This window comes from Equus asinus, chromosome 2 (assembly GCF_041296235.1).
Source record: "Equus asinus isolate D_3611 breed Donkey chromosome 2, EquAss-T2T_v2, whole genome shotgun sequence".
Classification (NCBI taxonomy): Eukaryota; Metazoa; Chordata; class Mammalia; order Perissodactyla; family Equidae; genus Equus; species Equus asinus.
The window spans coordinates 153,309,085-153,321,755 of NC_091791.1; the positions used below are offsets into that span (position 1 = coordinate 153,309,085).

The following is a 12,671-nucleotide window of genomic DNA, read 5'->3' on the forward strand; positions in this document are numbered from 1 at the left end:
TAAAGCTACAATGAAATATTGCCTGGTAACATATCATACAAATTCAGAGTTTCAGGATAACTCAGAGAGGATCAGTTAAGCCCAGAAGTTAGAAAGGAGTTCCCCCTGTGGGTCAATTTCCTATATGCTCCCTCCTCAGATCGATCCTAACAGCTGACTGGTTCTGCTGGTCACTCATCTCGGTGGTGGCCAGTTTTAGTGAATCAGAAACATCTAGAGGTCCTGATGTGAAAACCCCTGCATTTTGTGTACTGCCTGAAAGTCCTATTGGACTCTGTTAGGTGGCAGACCGTGGTCTCAGGAAAAAGCAGCCAGGCTTATGGGGAAGACACAGCTTCCCAGTTCAAGCAATCCTCAGCAGAATGCCACATGGACATCTACACACCATGGCTGGTACGGTGGACAATTACCCTTTGTATCGTTTTTGCTCAGCATCCAAAATATTTGGGTGGAATCTCTAAGAGTGTCAGTCCCCTTGGGAAGCAGGGCCCACCCGCACACAACAGAAGCCAAACACGCCAGATACTTCTCTCCATCTCCTGGCACCTAACATGTGAAACAAGGCCGACCAACTAGGTGCTCCTACTTGGAATTTTGAAAGAATGACATAAAAACAAAGGAATAGTTGCTAAATTCTCCATGGTGACACTGAGAGTGCAATAGCACTGCATCCTGAGCACACAGTGGTGCAAGTGCCAAGTGTGGTACTCAGTTCAGACTGTTTCGTGATATGGCTTTGCCTGGCTTCCCTGCTACCTAGAGTCTCATGGTTTCCTGCCTATTTTTTTCAACTTTCCCTTCAATTCTGTGAACTACCTGATATGGTTCCAAATTGGAATGTGGTTCTTACACTTCATAGCTGTGTGATCTTGGGCAAGTTACTTAAACTTTGTAAGCCACAGTTTCTCTATCTGTAAAGTGGATATTTTGTATCTGTCTCACAAGTTTGTTGTGAAGATTAAATGAGATAATGCATGTAACTAGGGACGAAGATAGGAGTTGCTGACTTAAGACTACACTACCCTGTTCTATGTTTTAGCAGCTGCAGTTAGGCTTCTTAGCCAGTGAACTATTTATGTTTTGTTTGTTTTTTAAAGCTTCTAATATTCAGGCATAGGGCCAAAAGAATCCGGGGAGCAGTGAAAAATCTGGGCCTTGTACCATTCCTACCTCTTTCCCCAATCCCCCTCCCAGCTCTGTACTTCTCCCTCTCCATTCCTTCATTTCTATATTAGCAAAGCTGATCATTGGGCAGGGTTCTCTTTGCCTCCTGACATCTGTCTGGGTTAAATTCCCAAGGACTGAAGGAGGAGGGTCATTTCTCTTCATCAGACCCCTTGAGTTGGCTGCCATCCATTCACTAGTTGGAAAATGTTCCACAAAACTCAACCTTTCTCTCTAGTGCCCCAGCAAGAAGTGGGAACAGAGGTGCAGACAGAGCAAGGCCACAACTAGTCTAAATGTTATTTCTTCCCATCGCTCACACACAGCTGAGCAGATAGAGCTCAGTGGACTGTGAATGAAAACACCAGAATGTTACTTTGTCCATGTTTTTATCCAAATTCAAATAACTGCCGAGAGGTTTTATGAAAAACATCTTTGAAAATACCATTCTCACTCAACAGTAAAAGATGTCAACAGGCAAAACCAGTTGGCTGCAAACCTGGAATTGGTGGAAACTGTTAAGATGCAGCTACCATTGTTGAAGAACTGCGAATCTTAGCTCATCATAAGTTCTGGCTAAAAGCATAGCCCTAAACAGAGTACAACAGAACCAGACGACACTGTGGTCCATTCTTACCGTGATAATATAATGAAACAGACGGAAACAGCTAATTGTGAATACTAAGAACAGTTTGAAGGATAAAATAAGCCACCAAAAGGCAATCTATAAAGCTAAAGGGTCCAGGCTTAGGAGGAGAAATGGGCAGTGTGACTTTTTTTTCTGGAGTATAAGTAGATGAAAGCATTAAATAGATTAATTATATGTAATACAGCACTTCCAGTCTTTTTCAGCATTAGCTAGGAAAGGCACAGCCCACTGGATGCTGCTATATTGGGACTTCCAACACGTGAAGCCAAGACAAAAGCCCTAGCAATACCCATTTCCTAACGGCAACTGAATCCAGGAATCAAAATTTTAAAAAGTGTTCTCAAAAGAGTGAAGAAACAAATCACAGACTGAAAGAAAATATTTGCAAAAGACATGTTTAATAAAGGACTGCTATCCAAAATATACAAAGAACTCTTAAAACTCAACAATAAGAAAATGAACAACCCAACTAAAACATGCACAGAAGATCTGAACAGACACCTCACCAAAGACGACATACAGCTGGCAAATAAGCATATGAAAAAATGTTCAACATCGCACATCATCAAGGTTGCAACTTAAAACAAGGAGATACCACCACACACCCATAAGAATGACCAAAATCCAGAGGACTGACAACGACAAACGCTGATGAGGATGTGGAACAACAGGAACTCTCATTCATTGCTGGTGGGAATGCAAAATGGTACAGCCACTTTGGCAGTTTTTTACAAAACTAAACATACTCTTACCACACAATCCAGCTATGGCACTCGTTGGTATTTACCCAAATGAGTCGAAAACTTACGTCCACACAAAAATTGCACACAGATGTTTACAGCAGCTTTATTTATAACTGCCAAAACTTGGAAGCAACCAAGATGTTCTTCATTAGGTTAATGGATAAATAAACTGTGGTACATCCAGACAACGGAATATCGTGAACTAAAAACAAATGAGCTATCAAGCCATGAAAAGACATGAAGGAACCGTAAAGGTCTATTTTTAAGTGAAAGAAGCCAATCTGAAAAGTCTACATACTATATGATTCCAACTATATGACATTCTGGAAAAGGTAAAACAATGGAGACAGTAAAAAGATCAGTGGTTGCCACCGGTTGGGGGGAGGGAAAGATGACAGGTGGAGCACAGAGGATCTTTAGGGCACTGAAACTATTTGAGATGATACTATAATGATGTATATATGTCATTACACATTCGTCAAACCCATAAAACGCAAAAACCAAGAATGAACCCTAATGTAAACTATGGACACTGGGTGATAATGATGTGTCAATCCACATAGGTTCATTGATTGTAACAAATGTACCACTCCGGTGTGCAATGTTGATAGCTGGGGAACAGGAGGTATAAGGGATCCCTCTCTACTTTGTGCTCAGTTTTGCTGTGAACTTAAAACTGCTCTAACAAATGAAGTCTATTTTTAAAAAATAAGATCAACAAGATAAATTTTAAGGGATGGACCTCCCCGATATCAGCAACATTATAAGACATACCTTTCTTGAAACCAGCTAGAATCAACAACGTCTCTGGAGATTTCATGATGACTGTTTAAGGTCCAAGAATAATGGCTGCCCTCTATTTCCCTAAAGGAATTTTTCACTGATAGATTTTTTTTCCTTGCTTGTTTTTGGTAGATCTGTAGTTCTTTCTATTATATACTATGTTCTCTAAACCTCAAGTAGACTCGTAACAAAAAATCTGTGTCTTCAATGTAGGATGAGAAAGGGTTCAAAATAATGAAATAAATATTGATTTCAAATACAGCTATCAGAAACAGTCAAATGAGTGAGAAGAGGGACATGTCAAAGCAGTCAAAAAACTTAGTCAAAAAAATCTAAAAACTAACTATCTGTTAGCAGGAACCTTTAAACTGGAAAATAATTCTAGACAACTGCTAGAAACTTCAAACACATTTTCACTAAGACTGTTAGTTACTCGGGAAAACCTCAAGTAACTCAGAGTTGTACTTACACTTATCACACAGATGGTGAGATACGGCTCATACTATTTGTGGATCTACTGACCCATCCTCTCTCCAAATTGTGGTAGTACCACAGAAAAGTAGGGCTCAGAACCTGTTATTTGAAGAGACAGCATTCATGTAAAATATATAACTTAATGGGGCCTGGAGCTGGGGAAAGGGCTTAGAATGATTCTCTTCCTCTAAACAGCTATACTTATAGTTTAATGGTTAAGAACACAGGCTTTGGAACGTTCTGTTCTGGGTTCAAAACCTGGCTCTTTGGGCAAGTAACCCTACCTCAGTTTCCTCATCTGTGAAATGGAGACAAAAACAGAATCTAAAACTCAGAGATTTTGAGAGGATTAACTGTGTTAATATGTGCAAAGCCTTTAGAAGCATATCTGGGACAAAGTAAGCACTAAGTAAGCGCAAGCTTTTATTGTTACCACACTTTATTTTTTCATTTTTCTGTATAAGGGACTACTCAAAAGAATCATCTTTCTCTCTGGTACTCTCATATATTTTAAGGGGAACCATGTACTTATTTTGAAAATAGATACCTGAATACAGATACCACAGCTAATATGTCCCAACTTCACATAGATACCTTTTGAACAACTTCTACCTTCTATCCTGTTAAAGCAAAAAAATAATTTTAACTCTTTCTTCATATCTTGAAGCTTTTGCTAGGACCTAGGGATTATTCTCTGCCTTTCATAAACATGAAAATCACATCACTGAGAGGGAGGTTACCCATCCAACTAAACACACGAAGTTCTTGGCCCTTAATACTTTCCCACAGAAAGGCTTCATACATTTTTTTTTAATTGAGGTATAATTGACATAACATTATATTAGTTTCAGCTGTGCAACATGATTTGATATTTGTATATATTGCAAAATGGTCACCACAATAAGTCCAGTTAACATCCATCACCATAAATAGTTACAAAATTTTTTCTCACAATGAGAACTTTCAAGATCTACTCTCCTAGCTACTTTCAAATATGCAATACGGTATTATTAACCACAGTCACCATGCTGTACATCATATCCCACCACTTACTTATTTTACAACTGGAAATTTGCACTTTTTGACTCACACATTTCTATTATAAAATGAAATTGCTAGTATAAACTAAGATTTTTCATACAGAAAAGAAATTCTTCACCAATTTTTGTTAAGTTACCTAAAGAAATATATATGAGAAAATGGCTTTAAATTCTATGATATATTCTGTTTAAATGGACTTTAAATATTACTTATCTCTCTTGGTCTATATCTCCATTGTTAAAATAAAAGAATTATACCAGAAAACTTCTTTCCCTTTTAGCAAAACTGCTACTTAACGCAACAACAGATTGCGTTTTCCTAGATTTCCTATTCGGCTTCTCCATTTTATACTGTGAACTATAGAGAGATTTATTTCCCATATTCATTCATATTGTATATGTATCCATACAACGTATACCACGGAAATTGTTGTTTAAACAGTTTCAAAGGAATAGGAGGAGAAAGAAACTATAACAGAAATTTTGAAATGCAGGTAAACATGAACAAGGCCAACTGAAACCTATGCCATACCCAATGGAGAGACAAAAAAATCATTATTCTGAAAGAAATCAGTCTTGAGACAGGCAGGTCCCAGAACTAGATTTCTCTTCACCTTGGGCAGCAAGCAGGTATTAAATTCCCAACAAGGACCCAGTACTGCATAGGGTACTGTGGGAAATTTGAAGGACATTTAAAACATTGTCTCCATCTACAATGAGCTTACCATATAGTTGGAGAGACAGACCACAGAGTTAGTAAAAAGTTCAATACTAGTACATGGCAGAATATGAATGAAGGGTAGACATAAATTTTATATTTGGAGAAGGGAAAATGACTGCAGGCTGGGGTAGAGAAATCTTCACAGCAGAGTTAGCACTTGATCTGTGTCTTAAGCACGCTTTGAGAGCAGTCCCTTCTTTGAATAATGTCCCCAGACAAAGGCCCTCTCTCCGAAGTGAGGGTGACCTCAGGACTGTATCACCACAAAATCTAAAACGTATCCTTGTCATTTCAATCCTTCAAGAAGCCAGAGTTCTTGGTGAAACAACAGAATTCCCTTTGAAAAACCTTTGGACCTCCACTTGCCATCTCTTAACACCTGGTTGTCAACCCTGGAAAGTTCATGCCTAGAACTAAAGATCTCCCACCTCAGAAAGAAAAAATATCCAGGAAGTAACCCTAGACACAGTCAAACAAATATGTCTGCCCCATCTCTTTATTCAAGTTATTTTTATTTAAACAAGGAAGTATAGGTGCAAAAAGGATTGATATCAGCAGCTATATATTCTTAGCCTCAATGAAAGGGGCCCACTGGTAGTGGCAGTGGCTCACTCTCCTCCCACAACCCTTTAGAGGTATGAGAATATTGCCTCTTAAAATAAAAAGTACTCTGCAACTCGAGAAAACAGGGTCTTTCTAGGAGCTTCTGCTTGAGTTGTTTTTATAGATTAGCTCTCTTCTCACAACCCCCCATAAGCTAAGTGATCCATGAGCTCCCACCTAAAGAGCAAAGAGGAAGAGAGAAGGGCTGCAATTTTCTTAACCATGACCTGGGCCTAAACAATCTCCCAAAGTGTCCCTACTTAAAATTTCTCTGACCCTAAAGCCACTGTTATGACTATAGAACCAGGAGGCATTTGGAAAAGACCAAAGCATTCAGTCTTTATCCAAGTGGACTCATTATATTGCTTTAGTTAGCAGAAAGAAGGAAAATAAAGGTTGAAATGTACAAGCATTTCTATTTCATTTTCTTCTGTCTTCTCCAAAACTGTATTTATTATCTATAAGGTAGATTTGCTGCAATTTAACACTGCAACATATAATCAGCACCTTCAAATCAGTAAGAAAATAGTCAATATACTACAAGAAGAAAAAAATTCAAAGGACTGCCTAAATGCCATTGCTGAGCACAATGTATTTTGATTGTACTTTTCTTTCTAGACATATGTAAAGTTTTTATGGTTACTACTCAGAGTATATAAACTCTTATACGCTGCTTTTATTTCTATATTCCTAAAGCCTTAAGCATTTTAAACATTTCTGTTTTTTGTTTTCACAATTATAATTTTATTTTATATTTTTTTGTGAGGAAGATTCACCCTGAGCTAACATCTGACAATCTTCCTCTTTTATTTTTTTTTTTCGCTTGAGGAAGATTAGCCCTGAGCTAACATCTGTGCCAATCTTCTACATTGTACATGGGATGCCTCTATAGCATGACCGATAAGTGGAGCAGGTCCAGACCCCGGATCTGAACCCACAAACCCCGGGCTGCTGAAGCGGAGCACACAGAACTTTAACCATTAGGCCACAGGGCCAGCCCTCTTCACAATTTTAATTTTAGAGGTTCATAATTCACACAACTATCCTCAAGAGTTTTTAACAAGTGACAATTTTTTATTCTCATATCAACATGAGATGAATGAAACTCCCATTAAGAAACATCAGTAGCAACTAGGACTTATAATTGTAACTCAAGGTCAATGATTCCCAGTGGTATGGAACAGAAAGAAAAAAAAACAGAAGAGCCATCCCTATTTCTAAGCTCTCAATTTCCAAAATTCTGTGAACTCAACTCTCCTTAGTCAAGCATCTCCCATCCTGAAACAAATTTGCTAAACTGGCTGATTTATTTTTAACTTACTCTACCCAGCACTTAAGTTCTCTCTTCTTTGAATTGTATAGTGTTAGATCAGAATCAGTGAGAACTCAATGGCTTCAATATAAATAGATACACAAATAGATATAATGTAACTACATGCCTCCACGTATTTTTATGCAAATATATATTCCCTAGCTTTGTCTAACTCTACTGAAAGAGCCTGGGAGTGATATCCCTAAAGAAACGATCACACCCAGCACCCAGATTTTGGCTTCTAAACAGCATTTTCCACTAATAGGAACAATTTGTTTGCTTGTTTTTTCAGATTTCTAACTTAGTTACATTTTTTTAAGTACTAATTATTATTAGCCCCATGACCTTTTCGCTTTTCCTTTTTTTTAATTGCAGTAACATTGGTTTGTAACATTATATAAATTTCAGACGTACATCATTATTTTCCGATTTCTGTGATTACATCATGTTCACCACCCAAAGACTAATTACAATCCATCACCACGCATGCGCCTAATCACCCCTTTCACCTTCCTACCTCTATCCTTCCCCTCTGGTAACGACCAATCCAATCTCTGTAGCTATGTATGTATTTGTCGTTGTTTTTATCTTCTACTTATGAATGAGATCATACGGTATCTGACTTTCTCCCTGTGACTTATTTCACTTAGCATAATACCCTCAAAGTCCATCCATGCTGTCACTTAATGGCCAGATTTCATCATTTCTTATGGCTGAGTACTATTCCATTGTGTATGTATACCACAGCTTCCTTACTAATAGGAACAATTTGAACATCATAATAAACAATGATAATAACAGACTGTGATCCACTGAATAAAATGGGAAACCATGAGTCAATACAGATAAAAATAAGTAAATAAATTAAAAGTTTGATGAGGAATAGGATATTTACATAGTTTCAAAGTACCTCTCAACAAAATATTCATTACAAAGAGGAAAAGAGTAACTTTACAGTGGAGAAGGCTGGCAGATGCCACCTTAATCAAGTAATCAAAGTGAACTCCGTGGTATTCCTACCAAAGATGCATAATCTGAATCTAATCATGAGGAGACATTGGACAACCAAATTAAGAAAACTCTACAAAATAACTGGCCTGTAATCTTCAAAAGTGTCAAGATCATGAATATAAGGAAAAATTGAGGAATTATTCCAGACTGAATTAGACTAGACATAAGACAACTAAATGCAACAAATGATTCTGAACCAGATTTTTTTTGCTATAAAGGACACAACTGGGACTACTGGTAAAACTTGAATGAGGTCTAAGGACTAGACAGTAGTAAGGTAACAATTAACCCCCCAATTTTGAAAGGCATATTGTGGTTATGTTAGAGATTGCCCTTCTCTATAAGGAAACACACATTCAAGTATTTGAGGCAATTGGGTATCAGGTTGGCAACTTTCGAATGGTTCAGGAAAAAAAAATTTTTTCAAAGTACTTCCGTCTTCTCTGTAAGTTTGTGATCATTTCAAAAATTTTTTTACAGTTTAATTAATAAAAAGATGTAAAGAAAAATACAACAGAAAGCATACTGGCTTCTGAGTCAGGCCTTGGTTCCTATGGATATGGGCACTGCCACGTACTAGCCGTGTGACCTAGTGTGAGTCACATGCTGTGTTTCCTTTTTCTTTATCAGTAAACTGAGGATGATGTTTATTGTAAAAAGTTTATTACAAAAATTAAATGAAGTGAACTATGAGAAAATACTTAATACATGAAATTACTAATAAAGCATACGACAATTCATTTCAAGAGGATTGCAAAATAAATAACAACTAACTGTAAAGATAAAACAAAACATATACTGTAGGTACAAGAGATATGTTGTGGCACAATATCAAACAGGGTCTGAGCAGAGGTAGATGGTGTACTCCAATTAGAATAAATGAAGTTCAATTAAATAAAAAGACTATTTTCAAAGGTGTGGGTGAGGAGTAGGAAAACTATAAGGGAAAGAGTAGTACCCTGGAACTAGTAATTGGAAATTCACCACCCCTGGGCCCAAATGGACAAGGGAAAAAAGTGTTCACCAAAACCTGAAGGGAGACAATCATGCAGAGAGAACCACCTTGAGAGGAGCTGTGATCTTCAGTTAAAGAATGAGTTCAGACCAAGACATCCTACAGGAGGAAACCTCTTCCTCTGTCTCCTGCTATGGCTTCTCCATTGTTCAACCCCAGCCCCAAGCTGGAGGGCAAAGGAGCCCACTGTTTAGTCCAACGGGCCAGTCCTTGGGGCACAGAATAAAGTAGAAAAGGTTGAGGAGTTGACGTGGAAGGGCAAAGGGAAGATATTCAACAGAAGTTAAAACGGGAAGAGAATGCTAGCTGAAGAACCCGAGATGACTTCATGAAACAGAAACATTTGAACTGGTCCTCAAGCCACGAGTAGGTTTTAATGGTGAGGAGATTTTCTAGCCAGCAGAAACAGCACAGGTAAAGACGTGAGTAATGAAAATGCATGGCTGTCCAGGTAGAATTTAGAAAATAAGATATGTTGGGAGATAAGACTAAAATATTGGGGTCATACTAGGATTAGATTTGAATTTCTTTCATCTTACTGTACACTGCATTATTAATGGCAGTCTCAAGGAATGTGATGGGGGGCCACTGTTCCACCATGAAAAATTAGCAGCACAAGGACAACCAGAGAGGAAAGAAATTAAGAAACACACTTACAGATAACCCTTGAATCAAAGAAGAAATCAAAACTGAAATTATAAACTACTCAGAAACCAATGAAAAGAATAACACACCAATGAAATATAGCAAAAGCTATAATTGGAGAATAATATTTTGTTCAGACATTGTTTTCCTTTGTCCACATCTACTTTTAGTTCTCCGAGCATCTTTAAGACGGTTGGTTTCAAGTCTTTGTCTAGTATATCTGCCTTTAGGTTTTCTTCAGGGACAGTTTCTGTTGATTAATTTTTTCCTTTGAATGGGCTATACTTTCACGTTTCTTTCTAAGCCTTGTGATTTTTTTGTTGAAAACTGGACATTTGAATCTAATAATGTAGCAACTCTGGAAATCAGATTCTCTCCTTTCCCTAAGGTATGCTGTTTCTTGTTATTATTTTTATTGTTTTTGTTTTTTTGATTGTTGTAGGCTGTCTCAGTGCTGAAGACAAGCCTGAAGAACAAACCTAAGGTATTCTCAGGGCTTTTCTGAGCCTTTCCCTGAGCATGCAGGGTCATATTCTAATTCTCCCCATGTATATAGTTGTTTTTTAATGTCCTGGTCTTTAATGTCTGGCTCCCAAATGGAGAAAAAGGGGAAAATGAAGTGTGGATGAGGGGTGGGGAGAAGGATTGCTGGCCCTTTAAATCTTCAGGAAGTAATTTCAACTGGATATGGAGAGACTTGCAATAATAGGAAAGGTGCAAGAACAATGGCTGCCCACCTCTTTGTCTGGTCCTTTGTGATCAGAAGGAGCAATATGCTACCAGAGCACAGATCCCTGATATTTGGAGGACAGGGTCCTTTTTGCCCACCCTGACTCCAACAGGCTGTGTGCAAGATGCTCCAGAACCGGTGCACAGCTGTCTGCCATGTGGCTAGGGATAGGGGTACGGAATGAGTCACTGCTACTATGCTAAGAGCTGAAAGTGACTGAAATTAACTGCAATTTATCCTCCAAGTCTTCCTCTGGAAGTTGCCAGCCTTCAATAGACTTCAGAGTTTCAAAACAGTTACATCAGACTGATTCCTGCCACTGCAACTGTTGTCTAGGTGGGGAGACAGATTCCTGGTGCTTCCTACTCCATCTTAGCAGAATGCTTTCCTCCATAATGATTTTTTAAAACACAAATCAGTACCTTCATATTCCCCTATTGAAAGCTGTTTATATTGAAGTACTTAGGAATCTCTTTTATTCTTGAATCCATTAACTGTAATTTACCCAAATTATCACCCTATAAAGGTACTTTTCCTTTTAATTTTCTGAAAACATATAGAAATACGTGAAATAATGTTAATCTAATAAGAGGCTCTACTAAAATCATGTGAAAGAAGTTAAAATTATTTATTCAACCAATATTTGTAGAGTGCCTACTTTATAAAGCAAAATACTGTGCTAGGCACTGCTTCTATTGTTTAAGGACAAATGTTAGGATTACTTTTCATTAGAAGTGTTTCATTCAAAACCAGGGTTTTAGATTCATTCAGCTAGTAACATTTTCTAAGCAATTATTTTGTGTTAGGCTCTAAGCACCTTAAATGTTATTAACTCATTTAATTCTCACAATACAACTACGAGGTACTTACTGTTATCATTCTCTAATTTTCAAGCGAGAAAACTCAAGTCCCACAGATAGTACGTCTAGACAAAGCTCTTGCTCTGCGACAATAACTGTTCACAGAGTTACCAAGAAAGGCAAATCTTATCTGCTGAATACTAAGCTATTACCCTACAATTTAAAATTGTTCTTCAAGGTTTTCTTACTTCCTGTTGTTTTGCTCTAAACTGGGAGAAATTTTACCAAGTCTCCCTTTCAGTATTTCTGGATAGCAGTTTCAGTAATACTTTGTTATGGCCTTTGGCCAAAAGCAATAAGATCTGATCCTACTGCCATGTGTTAATCAATTCTGGAGGCTTTTTGCTCCATTAATCTTTCTGTTTGCACATGAAGAGAATTAAAATCTCATGCTCAAATTTCACCCACACTACCATTATTAAATTACCAGAATTTGAAGCCTTTTTAGAGACAGATATAATTACATTTTTCTTTCTTTGCTGTTTTTCAAATTGCAAGTGAAAAATTACAGTAATGCATGAAGAAAAAGCTAACCTTCTATCCTTCACCTCACCCCAATCCCACTCACTGAAGTGCCCAACAGGTACCCTTCAGGTGCCAAAGGTATAGAAGGATATACCCCACAGGTGTGTCCTTCCATACCTTTCTCCACATATACAAGGATATGTACTTCTTTATCTGTTTTTGTTTTTACTGAAATAAACACAGTACACATCAAACTGCAACTTGCTTTTTATCACATAACATACCATGGGCATATAGATTGTTTGCTATAAATACAACTCTTCCTTTTTTCATGCATACACACAAAGCCACAGTTACACAGACACAATTTAAAATAACTGGGATATTATTCATACTGTGGGGGGAGTGCCTTATTTCCTTTTTATCTGCCTTCCTTCTTCTCCCCTCCTATTTTCC

The 12,671-nt window shown here is 37.7% G+C and overlaps 1 protein-coding gene across 5 annotated transcripts in view; it reads right to left on the reverse strand.

Moving 5' to 3' along the window:
• Positions 1–12,671, reverse strand: part of STARD9 (StAR related lipid transfer domain containing 9) — a 121,353-nt gene that overhangs the window by 69,279 nt on the left and 39,403 nt on the right. The window contains exon 4 of one of the 5 annotated variants that reach the window (XM_070502891.1): positions 3,809–3,912. The exons of the other annotated variants lie outside the window; for them this stretch is intronic. The gene's annotated coding sequence lies outside the window, so the exon portion shown is untranslated. The remainder of the gene's footprint in view (positions 1–3,808; positions 3,913–12,671) is intronic. 5 annotated transcript variants of the gene reach the window in all.